We start from the raw sequence: 7,901 nt of genomic DNA on the forward strand, positions 1-7,901 counted from the left end.
TCAAATACTGTATTTTGAACTCTAAAATTTCCATTTGGTTTTTTAAAAAAGTTTTTCCATTTCTGTGCTGAAACTTACCCATCTGTTTACTCATTATGAACCTGTTTTCCTTTAAATTCTTGAACATACATGTATAATAGCTTGCCGGGGCTGACCAGCAGCCCCTGAATGACGGATGAACAGATTACTCCAACAGTTTCACTGTGAGGGAGAAGGCTAAGGGATGGCCTGGACAAAGTGACCAGGCAGCCTCGATTGCCTGCCTTGTTAGGCTTTTATTGGAATTTTTATCTTTAGATACAATCAGTAGGGGTAGTAACTTTGGGAGGACACATGTGTTTACATTGTCCTCTAGGCAAGGGCACCCAGGAATTAGGCATAAGGATTCCAGTAAACACCCGGGGGTTTGAACATGCACAGACTTGTTTGGAAAGGCCAAGGAAATTAGGGGCACCACCTTCGACAGCACCTCTGTCTCCCCTAAGTCAGAATTCTGATAAACAGGGCAGGCGGCCTTCCACTTACTTCCCTTTTATCAGAATGTCCTCCTTACAAACCTTCCAACCAAGTCTCCTGTGCTCCTCAACAACAGCTGACTTAAAATTCTTGTCCGGTCATTCCAACAGTCTGTTTCTATTGACTGCTTTTTTGCTTGACTATGGGTTTCATTTTCCAAGATTTTTGTTTGTTTATTTTTCACATGTCTAGTAATTTTTATCTTTGTACTGAACATTTTAGGTGATATGCTGTGGAGACTCTAGATTTTGTCATCTTCCTATGGAGAGTGTTGACTTTTGTTCTAGTTAAATTACTGGCTGATCGTCCTGAATTGTGGAAGCTCAATTATATGCTTTATTAAGGCAGATCCATTTCATTTATATTATTTTTTTATGATTAAGAAAAGTTTATTTTAGCTTAACTATTATTAGTAATGTCACAAAATTTTAAGGTTGTTGTCAAATTTGGTACAAAACTAATGTGTTTTTTACACGTATGAGCTTTAAGGCCTTTTTATCATTATTTTTGGTATATGATAACTAATCTTAAATATGTTTTTATTCTTTAACTAGTTTGTCATTGAGGACCTCCCTATAGTGCCCTGGTATCAGTTTTATGTTATCTTTTTCTTTTATTCTTTTTTAATTTTTATTTTATTGATTTCAGAGAGGAAGGAAAAGGTAGAGAGAGATAGAAACATCAATGATGAGAGAGAATCATTGATCGGCTGCCACCTGCATGCCCCCTACTGGGGATTGAGCCCACAACCCAGGCATATTATGCTAATCAGAATCAAACCTGGGACCCTTCAGTCCACAGGCTGACACTTTATCCACTGAGCCAAATAGGCCAGGGCTATGTTATCTTTTTCAATGTCAATATTTTATGTCAAATCTGGAAAACATTAAACAATTTTTTCAATGTGTTAGTTTGATTATTAAAACTATTCATTAGTTGAATCTCTCCTATTTATTAGTAGGAATTGAATAACTCCTATTCATTAATTAAATTGTCAGTAAACTAAGAAAACATTCATCATTTCTATTTAGAATTTATCTCTTCCTCTTAATTAACTGACCTTTTGGGGATGATCTGAGAAAAAATCATTACAGTTGATGGCTTAATGTTTAAATAATTTCTGTTAATTTTATCACTTATTTTTTAAAAATATGATCTTATTGAGGCATTTTTATATATAAGCATGCCACATAATTAATAATTTCAAGTTTACAATTTAATGATTCTTTTTAGTAAATGTATCAAGTTTTATAGCATTTCCTTCACCCTAGTAAGGTCCCTCTGTCATTTACTGTCATCCCCATTGCCCCAGGCAGCTATTCATCTACTATATATTTGCCTTTTCTGGGCATTTCATATCAATGAAATTATACAACAATGGTCTTTTGTATCTAGCTTTTTTCACAAAGCATAATGTTATCCATGTCATAGCACATATTCATATTTTATTTATTTTAATTGCTGAGTAGTATCCCTTTGTATGAGTATACTGCATTTGGTCTACCCATTTTGTCTATATTGATAGACAGTTAGATTGTTTCCAATTGTTGGCTATTGGATCTATTTTTTAAAAATATTTTTTTATTAATTTCAGAGAGGAAGGAAGAGGGAGAGATAGATAAAAACATCAATAAGAAACATCGATTGGCTGCCTCCTACATGCCCCTCACTGGGGACAGAGCCCACAACCTGGGCATGTGCCCTGACTGGGTCCGACGCTCAACCACTGAACCACTGGGGCCGGGCTATTGGATCTATTTTATTTTGCCTTTAATCTTGGGCCCAAACCCTAGTTTTGGGACTTTTTAAATTTATTAATGCATAGTACTTCTGAGAGTTCAGTGGAAAGCCTGAGGTGTTTACCAAATTGCAATAACTTGGGGAGACTCGAACTTATCTCCCCCATGGTGGGAAACATCTAAAATCTCTGCTCAGTTTTTTCAGCTTCCTAGCTACTACTTTCCACTGAGAGCCACCCCATGCATGTACAGTTAGGAGTCAACCAAGGACTTGAGATCAGTCTACATGCAGATTTAGAGTCTTAACCCTGCTGTGGCTCCCCCATTTCCGGGATCCTCCCCTTAAATTTCTAGCCATTCTAGCAACCCCACATTTCTTCCTCTAATACAGTGGTTCTCAACCTTCCTAATGCCGCCACCCTTTAATACAGTTCCTCATGTTGTGGTGACCCCCAATTTCATTGTTACAAATTGAACATAATTAAAGCATAGTGATTAATCACAAAAACAATATGTAATTATATATGTGTTTTCCGATGGTCTTAGGCAACCCCTGTGAAAGGGTCGTTCGACCCCCAGAGGGGTCGCGACCCACAGGTTGAGAACCGCTGCTCTAATACCTCAAGCAGCCTTCTGCTCCCTTAAGGTTTCTGCTTAAATTCTAGCTTCCCTACACTGCCCAGAATGAGGAGGTCCCCCTGGGGAAATGCATATAAAATTAGATTTCACCCAGTGTGATCCCAGTCTTTCAGGAGTGAAATTCCACCCAGTTTTGACTGTTTTTGCTTGCTCTCCAGTGCCTTCACATCTTTATTGTTATATTTTGTATTGTTACAGTTTGAATTGTTATCTGCAGGAGGGTTTCTGATACAAGATACTTTACCATAACTAGAATCAGAACCATTGCCTCTGTTTTTTTGTTTTGTTTTAGAAAGCTAGCAATACTAAGGCAACCTGACAAAGGCCTTTCTGTTAACAAGGGTATCTGTCCTTTCCTGTCATCTCCTGGCTCTGAGTTCTTATTGTAGCTCACTTGGCTGCATTTCACAGTAAAATGGATATTTATATTTTTTTGGCTACTCAGCCTCTAAACTCTCTTCTTATGTTTGGGGAATCCTTCACCCTATGGTTCTTGGAGTAAGTTAAAGCCTGCCTCCCAGTATGGAAATCACAAATGCCAACAACACAATTTCTGGGTCCTTGCAACAAGGACAGGGTCACATGACCTAGGGCAAGGGCACATGACTAGGTACTGCCAATCAAATGCATGGCATTTGACTTTGACGCAGAGATGAGACCCAGCAAAGAATTCTTTCTGGTGCAGTGGCCACATGCAGTTTCTAGGGGTAGGCTTAGTGCTGGCAATAGTAGGGGTCTGAGTTGCGGTGTTCTTGATTCATCAGTAGCAGCTACCTGGATATCCTGCCAATAAGTTCTTTGTATATTAAAGTCAGCCAGAATTGGTTTTGTTGATTACAGATGAGAACCTTGAATTGTCCACTTAGTGATAGTTAAACACCGGTAATCCCATCCTGAAGAAATCTCGATAGATAGATGTAAAACATATTGGAAGCTGACCCATCTGTGAGCTGCATCCTCAGGATATAGCCCCTCCTCCTTTTCAGCTCCTCCCTTTCCCTCTCTGTCCTCTGGCCACAGATCCATCTGAATTCCTCCAAAATATCTTGCCCTTTCCTTCCTCCCTGGCTTTGCAGCTGTTGAATGTCCTCTCCCTGGAATGCAGTTACCATGCCTGCCCTAAACTGCGCACACTGCCTCCTAATTGGTCTCCCCTCTGCATCCCCTCTGGCCCATGCCCAATTCATTCTTCACATGACAGCCAGAGCCATCTTTGCAAAACACATGTCTGAGTGTGTCACTGCTCTGCTTAAAATCTTTTAAAGCTTCACCCTAGCTGGTTTCGCTCAATGGACAGAGCATTGGCCTATGGACTGGAGGGTCCCAGGTTCAATTCCAGTCAAGGGCACACACCCGGGTTGTGGGCTCGATCCCTAGTAGGGGCCGTGCAGGAGGCAGCCGATCAATGATTCTCATCATTGATGTTTCTATCTCTCTCTTCTCCCTTCCTCTCTCTGAAATCAATAAAAATATAAAAAACAATCTTTTAAAGCTTCTTTACTGATCTGTGGATAAAGATCAAATCCTTAACATGATCCCCTAGGTAGGGGGACACGTAGGAGATAGATGTCCAGGACTGGCTTGATAAGGATTGAGGGGATTAACGGAAGAGTCAATGATCACACCCAGATTTCTGGTTTGGGTAGAGGTAGGGAAGCTCCTTAGTTTATTAACCTTTAACATCTCCAAGGTATGCACCAGTCAGCCTCACATCCTTTGTTGAGCAGGGAGCTGAAAACTCATCCACCCACCTACCCACTCACACTTCAATCTGACATTTAACTACCTGACCAGCTAAGCAGAGGCTTTGGGTTTGAGCTGCAGCTCTACCTTTTATTTGCTATGCCCTTGGCTTAGGCACTTCCCCTCACAGAGCCTTTCTTTTCTCATCTATAAAGCAGGGATAATACTTTATTTCTCTCTCTCTCTTTCAGAAAGGAATTATTATTGTGAGTGGTAAATAGTCAAGCATGTGACTGTCTCAAATTGGGACTTACTTGAAGATAACCATCTCCTATGAGATGTAGCATCTCCTCAGTAGTAGAATCTACTTGCCTTTTAGAAAAATTACTCTGGTTTTCAGGTGGAAGGTGTATTACAAATGGGTTGATCCAGGAAAGAAAGAGCCTCAGTGCCCTTGGAGAAATGCATGGGGAGGCGGCCTGCATTGAGGGTGGAACAAACAGACCTGCCCAGCACCTTAGAGTAAGCCTGGATCCTCCCCTGTCCACAGTTGGTCCCTCGGCAGGTGCCGTTGGCTCTACCTCCAAATATAAATGAATCTCTTTATTTCTTTTCATTTCTGCTGCCACCACCCTAGTCCAAACCATTATCTACTCTCTCTTGCCTGCTGCAATAATAGCGTGCACTGCTTCTGTTCTTGTCTTGCTCCAAGAGATCTCTTTCCAACAGCTAGAGTGACCTTTAAAAATGTAAAGTAGTCACTGTTACTCATCTCCCAAGTCCTCCACTGGCTCCCCAAACTCCTTAGTTCCAGCCACAGGCCCTACATGATCTTTACTATTTCTTCCCGTCACCCAAACCCAGGCACCCTGGTCCTGGGCTTCCAAAGGGCCCAGCTTCTGTACTTGCTGCTCCCTCTGCCCCTGGCTCTCCCCACACACCACACAGCACTGACTTCTCACCTGCAGGTCTCAGCCCACAGGTCATCTCCTTGAAGAGCTTTCTACTAAGAACACTTGCCGCCAGTATGCTTTGAACATCGTTTTATTTCCTTTTAACACTTATCGCTGCCTGAAATTAGATTGTTTATATTTATAGAGGTCTCCTCAAGATTACTACTTTTACATTTTTATTGATTTTAATTACACTAGGAATACATAACAGATCGTATTCCTGACAGGTAAAGTAAAAATACCCCCTTCACTCCTCTTCCCCCCTCCTACATTCCTCTCTGGAATGACAGCTCCATCTGTCCAGTTGATCACTGTTTGTAAGTACCTAGAACCACATATGGCACGTTGAACAGTTACTGAATGAGGAGTAAATCAAGGGCCAAGTTCTGGCTCTACTACATGTTAGCTTCCCTTCTGTTTGTAAGTACCTAGAACCACGTATGGCACGTTGAACAAACAGTTACTGAATGAGGAGTAAATCCCGGGCCAAGTTCTGGCTCTACTACATGTTAGCTTCCCTTTGGGGAGGGCCTTCGAGGGAAAGTCAGAGGCCAAGGTTCACAAGAACCTATGGCCTTCAGCAAACTACTTAGCTTCTCTGAGTGTCAGTTTGCTCTTTTATAAAAAAGGGAAAAGAACATTTATCTCATAGAATTGTGAGCATCAAGCAGTGCCGGGCACACCGTACACCCCCTTGTGAAGTTTATGGGCTAGCGGGATGTACTTGAAATCCTGCATGTTGACTCCACAGGCTACCAGTCTGTTCAGCATCCCTAGAAGGTTAGAGCCATGCTTGCCAAACTGGGCTGGGAAGAGCTGTGTGCAGGCAGAGAGAGTCTGAATGGAGATCATATGGTTTGGTTGAACTTCTGTTTTCTAGGTGGGGAAACTGGCCTCTCCATCTTAGTAAGGATCCTCTCTGGCTCACACAGTGAGCCTCCTCTCATTAGACAAGACTCTGGTAGATTCCTCTCAAGATCTCCGCCCTTAGTGGAAACAGCAGGTGGCTTCCTCTCCTTCCTCTATGGGAGTGAGGGTGATGCCCAGAGACCAAGGCCAGGAGGAGGGTTCTAAACCGTAACCCACGCTCTCCTAGCTCCCAACATTGTCCAGACCCTGGACCACCCTGCCTGCCTATCGGCCCCTCAAACCCCCAATCACTTGCCATCTGGACATAATTATGGTAATTCCACTGGGATATCCTTACCCGACTATATAATCAGCATAGGTATCTGTTTCTGAGCATAATTACAGGAGATGTTTACAGACCCACAATCACATCAGAGTAACTGATAGCTTCATTTCCTCCCATTAATATGCCAATATTAGGGACCTATCGGGGCCAATGAGCCAAATCCCAGCAGCGAAAGACCTCACACTCAGACAAAGCAGGGTTTCAGCCAGGATTTCAGAGGACACCATGAGGCATGCAGGGGGATGGGTTAACACCCCCTGGCACCTACTGTGTGTCAGGCACTCAGGGGAGACTAGCAGACACCTATGGCCAATTCTGCAAGCTGCTATTAGTTTCCCACTTTACATGTTTGGAGACTGGTTCTGAGAGGGCTGATGTGCCGGGTCACCCACAGCAGCCTGTGGAGCTGGGCTAGGGTACTTTGCATCCTGCTACCTCACCAGGCCAGACTCCCAGGCAGAGCAGGCCCGCTCTATGCCCTCTTCCTTATCTCCTCTTCTCATGGCTTCCTCTTTTCAGGCAGCCACTACCGCTGCCCTGGCTCCCTCCGGTCCCCCTCCCACCCTCATCAGTGCCCCAGCTTTGTCGCTGTCTTCTCCTGCCCCCTCCACCCCTGCTTCCTGTCTCTGTTGGGTTGTTGGGTGTTATCTCTCCAGAAGGGTGGGGAGTTGGGTTGAGGGGAGGGTGGAGCAGAGGTCGACTGCCTTGCCAGGCACCCAGAGTCCCCCTCCACCCCCCATTCCTACCCCACCAGGGGCGCCGCCAGGAACTCGGCCTTGGGGTGGGCAGCCCCTCAGCTTTCACCTTCCCGCACACACAAAGGCTGCCCTCGGTGTGCGCGGGGGAGCGCGCCTGCACACACGCACAGCTGCACAAAGGCGTGCACACCGCTCCATCCGCACACATACACTCCTAACCGGCCCGCGCACAGGGCGTGCACACGGACCCGCACCAGCACACTCTCGCGTGCACACACGCGCACGGTATCTACACCAGCGTGCGCCCTCACGTACACACCAAATACACCACACACGCGCGCATCTGGACACGCACCCGTGTGGACCCCCAAAGGCCCGGCGGGCCCTGACGCCTCCAGCTGCTCTACCCTGGCGGCTGGCTGGGCGGCGCGCGCACACACAGACACGCGCGCACACACAGACCCACACGCACACTCCC

The sequence above is a fragment of the Myotis brandtii genome, unplaced genomic scaffold, assembly GCF_000412655.1.
Source record: "Myotis brandtii unplaced genomic scaffold, ASM41265v1 scaffold244, whole genome shotgun sequence".
In the NCBI taxonomy this organism is placed as follows: Eukaryota; Metazoa; Chordata; class Mammalia; order Chiroptera; family Vespertilionidae; genus Myotis; species Myotis brandtii.